Source organism: Etheostoma spectabile, chromosome 7, assembly GCF_008692095.1.
Source record: "Etheostoma spectabile isolate EspeVRDwgs_2016 chromosome 7, UIUC_Espe_1.0, whole genome shotgun sequence".
In the NCBI taxonomy this organism is placed as follows: Eukaryota; Metazoa; Chordata; class Actinopteri; order Perciformes; family Percidae; genus Etheostoma; species Etheostoma spectabile.
In genome coordinates this window covers 9,221,075-9,230,802 of record NC_045739.1, presented here as the reverse complement: position 1 = coordinate 9,230,802, position 9,728 = coordinate 9,221,075, and the positions used below count along the sequence as shown (strand labels likewise).

The window sequence follows — 9,728 nt, the reverse complement described above, 5'->3', positions numbered from 1 at the left end:
ACACACACACACACACACACACACACACACACACTTCTAAATGTTTTTTCAGGGACAGGCCCATTCACAAACATACAGACCAGATTGGGTACAGGTTTGTAGGAGGCCGTGAGGTGAGGCAAAGTAGCTCAGCTCTGGTGAATATGTTTGCGCTGCAGCTTAGCTCACAATTTTCTGCTAAATCAAAAGGAATTAGGAAAGCACAAACACGGCTGAGCTATTCTCTCTCCCTCTCTCTCTCTCTCTCTGCCTGTGAACTTGACCCCAGCTTTCTCCTCCGCCAGTTGTAGGAAAAGCTTGCCCTGATGTACAAGGTCCAATCTGGCAACCATCTTCTCAGAGGAAAAGTACTGACAGGGGATGCTATGTTTAAACGCTGCACTGGGGTGAAGTAGGGATAAAGGTGAGATTTACAGAGGCAGCGGTTTTGGACTAATCCAATTGATTTCTGTGTTATTATAATCACTGAGGATTATTTCTGAAAGGAAAGTTGCAGGAAGAAAATGGAATGGTCTGAATGAACCAAGAGATGCGGCATGAGGCATGCGCTGTAAGTGGAACAGTTGGACTAATGGCCCAGTAATGTGTCCCCTTTGGGGATTATGCTGTGGGCTGTCACCAGACATGCAGTCCAGGGATGAGCTCAGCATGTATTCCCATCCCCTGGCAGGCTGGAGTAGTGTGGACAGCATGTCGTCAGACCTGGCAGATACCCTGTACTGATGGCTCACAGTAGCAAACTCAACACTGGGTGGGTCCCAGGGAACATGAACAAGGGAGGAGGCAAAAAGGAGATCAACTGAAGCTTGGATGTGCAAAGCCCCTTGAAGCAAGTGTCTGATATCTGATATTTGGCCATATAAATAAAGTTGACTTGACTAACATCACATAGTAATAGCAAGTGCGCCAGCCTAAATGACAAAATACCAAATTTGTCATTGGCCTTTAAACACATTCTGTTACTCAAACTGGATTTCCTGAGTCCTATTTCCCGTCTCACTGGTGGCTCCAACAACATGCCCCCATGTGAAGCAGGGCTAGAACAGTGTATGCACAGCCATCCACCTCAACCTCCTTACAAGGTTTTGCAATACTATAAAAACCAGCAGACAACTTATTACTCAGATTGCTAAGGATAGTTTCCATTCCAAATATTTAATTTTATAATTATTATTATTATAATATTAATTATTGCAGGATGACTTATTGTAGATGAATTCAATCCGATTATAATTTCTGTGTGTTAAGTAGCTGTGAGGATAATAGGACCAGGCCTGGCTGTTTGGATAATAATCAGCTGAAAATTCAGTAGCATTATCTATAAAGCTAATGAAAGGTCAGAATACAACACAGATCCTAAAAATACATTGTCCTCCAGGGACAGAAAAGCCACAATGTGCATGTGCACAAGTGTGCGTACATGCATGCGTGCAAGGCAGAGAACCAGATCTGTGATAATTTATTGTCCTGTAAATTTAGATCTGCCGACAGAGATGAACTGCCTTGAACAAACACAGCGGCACTGGAACTCCAAAATCTTCTAAAGCGTTTGGCGAGCTCTCAGAGATGGTGTCAGTGCCTGTTGTCAACCCTTTTCTCCTGATGCAAAGGGTGCAACGAAAGGCATGTAGAGGGAAACGAGCAGATGCAAAACAATTATCACAGACACGTCCTTAACTGCTGCTACAGTATGTGCCCATCATGGTTGGCCTCTATGGGTTAAGATCTGCATAATTGGGACCCTTTCTTTCTTTATCCCCAGGGTAGCCTGTCATTAATAGATCTTATAGCTCCTGTGAACACACTAAGTGTCCGTAGATGTGGTGGTGATAACTCTATAATAGAATGTTTAGTAGGTCGCTGAAGGATGCCGTCATGCTGGACAAATTTGGAGCATGCATACACATGAACGCACACACACACATAGACACACACACAGACTGGCTTAAGAGCAGGTGATACAGATCACATCAAAGGGATATTTGGGGTAGCATGGCCTCTTTGACGTTCAATACATCTCAGACACTTCTTAGGAGAAAACGGGCACGCTCCACTGGCATTACATAGACTTGGACAATAATACACAGAGAATCGGTCAACAGACAGAAGTAATCAAGCATACATCATTCATATTAGATTGGATACACTGAGATAAACTTTTATCTGACTGCTTTGATTCCATTTTCCACTTAGAACATTTACATTTTATAGAGAAATTAAATTTACCTTTATAGATGCTGGTCATTTTTTACAGAATAGTGTCTCCTTGCTCCCTCTTAGTGGAACTGAGTTTGTGCTGAGTGGTTTCCTGTTTGAGTAGGGAACTGTCTGTGTGACGTACACTGCAGGTCATGGGCAGCTGGTCACATGGTGGCTAGCTGAGGTAACACAGTGAACAGTGAATCAGTAAATTAAACTCTGAAACAGGGATTCTTTCCCCGAGTTTTCTACTTTTTACACAGTATAAGAAGTGATTTTCTGTTTAAACCAAGATAATGTAAATTTATTCAAGAAAATAAGACAGTTTGAATGTTTTTCTTGCCTTTCCCAATCTTCCCATTCAAATGAAAAACAGTTGAATGGTGAAGCATGGTGGTGAAAAAAAAATTATAAATCAACAATGTATCAAATTATTACATGTGTTGTGAAAAAGGGACGCTCGTAGTGACAAACCCATAACGAATTATCATCCGATTTTGCGGTTCCTCCCATCTCTAGTGTCTTTTTCCTCATTGTTTAAGTCTTGAGGCCTTCAACTTCACTGTTTTGGTTTAGTCTTACAACTCAGGCAGCTGTTCTCAGCAGAAAAGTTATGATAAACCCTCTGAACACCTGCCCAGCACCAAAAGCAGACAAAGTTAGCAATTAGCTAGTGAACCAAAGGTAGTATTTACAGTAGCAGCTAAAGATCCAGATATTTCTCTAAGGAATTGGCAGAGATCAAAAACAGAGCTAAAATGAGAGTGATTGTTGGACTTCAATTCATCAGGTGGCCAGAAACATGACTCAGAATGAATGTAATGTTGCTCCATGTCTGCTTTATACAGTATGTAAATGGACAACTGTTTCTTAACATATGTCACTGTTGCGTTAAATGCTTGTTGCGCTGCAATCAAGTAGTAGCAGTAGCAGGTTTAACCAAAGGTAGTCTGGATCAATGACAGCTCATCTACTGAATAATCGCCAGAACATCCGGCAAAACTCCGTTGGTTTGGGAAACAACAACAACCTTCAAGCTAGCAATCTACATGCAAGAAAATGGCATGTTCTGAGGAAAATTTGGATGTTGCAACAAGGCAGGCCTGCTTGATTCTTTCAGGGAATGATTGCAAAGATTTAGAAAGAATGTGTTTACGTCATTTAATATCTAACCGGGACATTTTGGGACCGATTGGCGGGGATTTGCTATGGACCAAATATACACGGCGATACATTGGCAAGAGCAAGTTACGTTTAACCGTGTATCCAGCTAATTTAAACAGCTGATGTTACTGTATTGTGTGAACAGTTAACTTAATTTAATACTGTTTGTGCCGTTTTCTTTTGCGATGTGCAAATGTTGTTTCACCAAAAAAAAAGTTCCTTCCCGAGACTATTTTGCAGAGCTACCGTCTTTGTGACCTGAGACGATTGTTAATTGGTTTAAAGAAATTCAAACAACCCAGAGTGTTTTTTTTCTCCGGTCCAGGAGTGTACATGTGGAGGGGCCAGACCTTACTCTGCAGTGCTGCAGAGTAAGGTCTGGCAAACCGAAGGTAACAATATTCATTTTACAGTATAACAGTTATAAAAAAGGAAAAGAAATAAGGGTTTGGATTGTGTCCAGAAGGTGAAAAGTTTTTTTTCTTTTTTTTGCATGCTGTGAGAGAAGCAAAAAAACATCATTGATGGTAATCAGAGATAGACTGTTAGCCAAATGTTACTGCACGTGAAAACTAAACCAGCCTGCAGTGAATACAAGTTTTTCCCTCAAAGGTTTATCCACATACAGTTTTTGTTCTACAAATTTGTTATTAAACATAACAAGACCAGAGCAAAAGTACTTCCTTATGGCTCTCTTTGTGACTAATTTGTATATATTTGTAGGTCCCTGAAACCCCCAGTTCAGACTGTATTGTGGTGGTTATATGAGCCCTGTGTGACCTGTGACGGCATAGAGCTTGTGGTTGAGGCTGCAGGAACCCAGCTGTGAATGTTCTGTGAGCACTCGCTCTCCAACTTGCAACTCTGTAGTGAAAGTTGTATGGGCTACCTGGTCTTTTAGGTTGAATTCTTGAGTGCTGGCCATTATGGCCTTTTGGCAGAAGGCTTTGTGGTGAGAGCTCGAAGTTGTAAGCGAGGTCCCTCCACGCCCTGAGTGATGAGAGCAGGGTTTAACCGGCTGCAGGTGCGCTTGAGATAGGCCGGTAGGGCCTTTGAAGTGAAAGCCAACTGGGACCCCGGCCCATCTCTGACCAGCAGCCAGAAAAGACACATTCGCTTTCAATTAACACTCTTCCCTCTTTCTCGATCAATGCTTTTTTTTGGTGCTTTCTGCTCTCTTTTTCAAAACTCATCTACGAAATGTTCAGAAGAGAACAGTCTGAAAACTGTGTTGCAGTAATTTAATATTGTTACGTGTTAATGACTATTCTGACCATCTAGGTGTCTGTTATTTGTCTGTTTTTGTGTGAGTGTGTGTGCTCAGTTCTTACTTCAGCTCTCACTTTAGACTTCATGAATCTTCTTGTGTCTCAGGGCCAGGTTGAGAACTCAAAGAACTCTGAGTCCTCATAGCTCTGACACCATGATCTATTGTTTCTGATTTATCTTTATGTGATGAAATCAGGGATCTTCTCACTCTCATGCTCTGTCATCTGAACAGGACACATCCTGTCTTTGACATTGCTAAACAAGCAAGCTAAGTCAAACCAGCAAATTTTGCTGTGGCTTATTGGCTGCTTTTATTTGAACACACACACACACACACACACACGTATGTATGTAAGCAGGCCCACATCTCATTAAAGAGAGTGAAAAGAGAAATAAATGGCTTTTTTGATGTTAAGCTCCCTGGAGAGCTACATCTGGCTCCTTTACGCCACAAGCGTATAAAAATCATGCGGTTTAGTCCCAGGCATTCTGTTTTACACACACACACACACACACACACACACACACACACACACACACACACACACACACACACACACACACACACACACACACACACACACCACACACCCACACCCAACACACACACACACTGGGAGGTAGGACTCCGGCATGGTGGTCACCCCCACCAGTCCCAGTCTCTCCAGTTCCAACACTAGTGATCGCAGACATGAAGGGGCTCAGTTGGGGACTAGTACTACTGGCACAAATAGTAACAACAACCCATATACAGCCTCTACACAAAATATGAAATCCATAAAACCCTGTGGATACCTGTCTGCCGGGCCCCTGCTAATATGTCTGACTGGGGGGAGTGGGGGGGCAATAATAGAAAGAGTTGTAAAAAAAAAAAAGTCTCACAGTTCTGTCTGTGGTAACAAACTGTATTTGGAAAAAACAGTAAAAATAACCACCACAAAATGAATCATGCAACTGTGAACATAAGCTTTTAATTGGACATCATTATTTATTTTATTTATTTATTTTGGCTACCTGCATAGTCTGACCCTAGTAGAACTCAACATTTTATTTTTTCAATTAAAATTCATATATGAATTAAGAAAATTGACTGTGCACTTTGAGGCTGTGGTTGGAGCTAAAATGTTGACGTCAGCATGCTAACATGCTGATTTTAAGATGACACAATGAAACGAAATTTGGCGGGATGGTAGATAAAAAGTCAAGGGATTACCAAAGGATTCCTCATCTGTGGACCACAAATATCTATACTGTTTAAAGCACTCTGTCTAAATTATGATATTTCAGTATAGGCAAAAGTAAAGAATGGACCGATATCCCAAGATCCACGCTGGTAGCACGGCTAAAGAAATCAAATATTCTCTAGTTCCAGACAGCTTCTACAATGTGAGAATTGTAAGCTTTTTGTTGTTATATATGATAGCAAAATTAATATGTTTAGGTTTTGGTCAAATATTACAAGCACAGAAATAATGTGAATGCATGCTAAGATTCAAAACAAGGATGCTACGATGAGTTCATCAACAGGATGTAAGATCGAGTTTGCGAAACATAAACAGATAGTCATAGACAAACAAGTGACCAGACTATAGCTTCACATGCCAGATGTCCAAACAAATATGAGTACACTCCAAGACACATGGCTGTAAAATGAAATTGTGACTCATTTATCAAACAGTCATCATCATCATCATCATCATCATCATCATCATCATCATCATTGCTGGTAAGAGATCTCTGAGATTGCTGACACACACACTTGAAGCGTGTGCTGTGGGGTCTGTAATTGGTGTGTAATTAGTGTAGTGGTTGACAACATCATTACGAAGAAACTGTTTGTGGTGTTCAGGAAAGTGAATGAAGAAGTAATTTCTTGTCTAAGACTATAACAGTTTTCTCTTCATTAGAGTTTTAAGTTTAACATTATTTCTACAATGTTCTGGTGTTCTGGTTGTGTCCATGTGTCGTAGAGGTCAAAGACAGCTCATCCTGTGTGATCGTCCAAGCCCAGCAGGCATGTCTGAAAAACTCTGCAGCCCTGTGAGCCTGTCTCTGGCTTTCAATTTCCTGTCATGTTAAATCCTGGACAGGAGAGCTATCTTAATTTCAGCTTGGGTGGGATGGACAGCACTTCAATAACTTTTGTGGTGATATTAGCATGAAATGTCAGCATAACACCACCAGTATGGAAACATACTCAAAGCTTTTGTCTTGAATGTTTGAGCAATGGCATTATTTGAAGCCTTTTTTGCAAACACTGGCCTGCATGAAATAGTGACACCAGTTTACCAGCTCCATATAAGTCTTTGTGATTGCCAAGCCCATGTCAAAAAGTTTCAAGAGACTATCCACATCCAAATGAAAACACTTTCTTGGTGAAGAACACCACTACATTTTAGCAATAGTTGTGTTGTGGCTGACTGAAGCAGTCCAGTAAAAGCTGGCATGTCCTTGGCAGCAGGCTGGCACTTGTCCTGGACTGTCAAAGTGAAATGTTGTCCTTATGTCAGCTCTCAGTAAACTCTGCTATCTCTGAATGTGATGGACGGGCCTCTCGTGGTCTTTGGAGAACTTACGGTGAGGGTGAGATCAGCCTTTGGACTGCTTTAAGGGCCTGGAAGCATCCCCTGGCTTGTTGCTGCCAGGTTTCAGTAGATGGTGAGTTTAGAGAGTTTTCCTTCTTTCACCTTGTTGCAGTGGTGGAAGAAGTACTCAAATCCCTTACGTAAGAAAAGGTGGCAATAAAACAATGTAAAGAATACTCTATTACAAGTAAAAGTCCTGCATTTAAATTCCAACTACAGTAAAACTATTATCAGCCTAATGTTTTAAATATTTAAAGTAAATGTAGTCATTCAGCAGAAAATGTATGTAGTAGTATATGTTATTATTGTTAATAATGATGCATCAATACATATTATGCATCAGTTGTAGCTGGTGGAGGAGAAGCTATTTTAACTATTTTATATACTGTAAGTTCATTGGTTAACAACTCAGGGGTCAGCCCCTCCAAAGGGTTCCAAGATGAATATAAAGGGTTACATGATAATTGATGGGGTAATAATAATAATGTATACTTTATTAAACATTACAATTTACACTCTGTTGGTATTACACACAGGCCTGAATTACACACACACACACTAAATGGAGAAATGTCAGAGTGAGGCTGCCCATGGACAGGCGCCCTGAGCAGTTGGGGGTTCGGTGCCTATTACAACAGCACCTTGGCAGTACCCAGGAGGTGAACTGTCTCCAGCTACCAGTCCACCACCGTATTTTGGTCCATGTGGGGACTTGAACTTGGACCCTCCAGTTCCCAACCCAACTACCTACTGACTGTGCTGCTGCCACCCTCAATAGAACAAAAAAACTAAGTTCTGCTACATAGATTTGTCAGAAATATTTTTTGTTATTTTTCTTTTGGCAGAAATGTTAGATAATTCATCCTCTTCGAGCCACAAAAGCTATTTTTGATTTAACCATCTGAGAAGTTTGGAGGGGAAATATCTTTGCGAACAACTTATAGACATCTGAAAGTGATAAGGGGCCCTAAGAAGACACTGTTTTTTATTATCATATTAAAATACATATTGGTTTGGCTATTTTAGCTTTGCAGTGCGTTGTATTTTATAATCATATGTGTTTTAATGTAAAATTAACTAGTAATTTAAGATGTCAAATACATGTAGTCAAAAGTACAATATTTCCCTCTGAAGTGTTGTGGAGTTGAAGTATGAAGTAGCCTAAAATGGAAATATACATGTAAAGTATAAGTACCTCAAAATTGTACTCAAGTACTTGAGTAAACTTACAGTTTGAAATTAGCCCTATATGAATTGCCACCCCTGTCATTTCCGCAGCAGATATCTACAGTAAGCCCACCCTCCCCTGAGAGTGTCCGGGTGCACGTCTGACCTTCCCCTCCAACCCTGATCCTCACACATAAATGTTGCAATGCCTGGGCGTCTTACCATGTGCTTCTAATCCAACTCTGAGGTCCTCTTTGGTGGTCTTCTGTCTCTCCGTTCTCCTACAGCTCTCTCACTTTGTCTCCCTTAGCATCCTGCCGCCTTCACTTAACCCTCAGCATTGTGATAATAGTTCATGCAGTGTGTGCAAAAGAGCCCCATTTCTATCTTATTTTGACACTTTCTTTCCACACTTACCTCACTTCCTGTACTTAACTTCCTTTCCTCCCCGTCTTCACTACTGATTGGCTTTTGCGTCCACCCTAATTACCTAATCGCGTTCACCTGGTCACTCCTTATTTAAGCACTGCACTCCTTCTAAGTCAGTCTTTTTTCTACACATTCACATGGGGTAGCACCTGCCAACATGAGTTTTAGTTTGCACCTTATTTCTTGATAACATGTCTAGTATTTGCACGACAGCTTTATCTATCTAGTTACTTTATTTTGAACATGTGAGAATATTGACAAGTTCTGATTTCTATTTGTTTCTTCTTAAATTCTGTAACCCATGGGTCTGTTTTGCTCAGTCATACATTTGCCTCATTCAGTTTTATTAAATAAATCTTCTGTTGAATGGACAAAACTTCTGTGACTCAGCTTATGCATTCTGACCGATTCCCCGTGACGATGGAAACCAACCTCAAAAATCAAAAACTGCTTTTACAGTGTCTTATTCTGCAAAATTGCAGTTGTCTAAAGCAATGTTTCCCGAACTTAGGGTCGGGACCCAAAATGGGTCACAGACCCGTTTTATTGGGTCGCCAATTGGCAGAGAACAGACTAAATGCTCAGCATGACCTCAGAATGGCACTTTCAAAAAACCGAACCTAGACTAGATCACATCCTCAACCAGCCACATACATCTCATTAAATTCAAGTCAGCATTATTTAAAAAAAATTGGGTATCGGTACTGAGGGATGATGGGAGGGGATAAGAAAATGAGTTGAGAAAGGGGTGAGACACAGAAAGGGAATGAGACCTTTTCTTTTTTGTTTGACTTTTATAATGGAATGGGTTTGTTCCGTCTTTTGTCCACAGATTAAAAATGTAGATGTTACAAGGATTCATGGTATATTTTTGTAAATTTGGGTCCCGAGGAGACACCGAATTTCTCTTTTGGG

At 40.8% G+C, this 9,728-nt stretch overlaps 2 protein-coding genes across 2 annotated transcripts in view; one reads left to right on the top strand and one right to left on the bottom strand.

Annotated features, from left to right (window-relative positions):
• LOC116692445 (protein Wnt-2b-A) overlaps positions 1 to 2,320 on the bottom strand; it is a 19,970-nt gene extending 17,650 nt beyond the window's left edge. Inside the window, exon 1 of the mRNA XM_032520752.1 lies at positions 2,227 to 2,320. The gene's annotated coding sequence lies outside the window, so the exon portion shown is untranslated. The remainder of the gene's footprint in view (positions 1 to 2,226) is intronic.
• The window catches only part of LOC116692455 (rho-related GTP-binding protein RhoA-C), a 732,216-nt gene that overhangs the window by 78,934 nt on the left and 643,554 nt on the right, over positions 1 to 9,728 (top strand). The window lies entirely within an intron of this gene.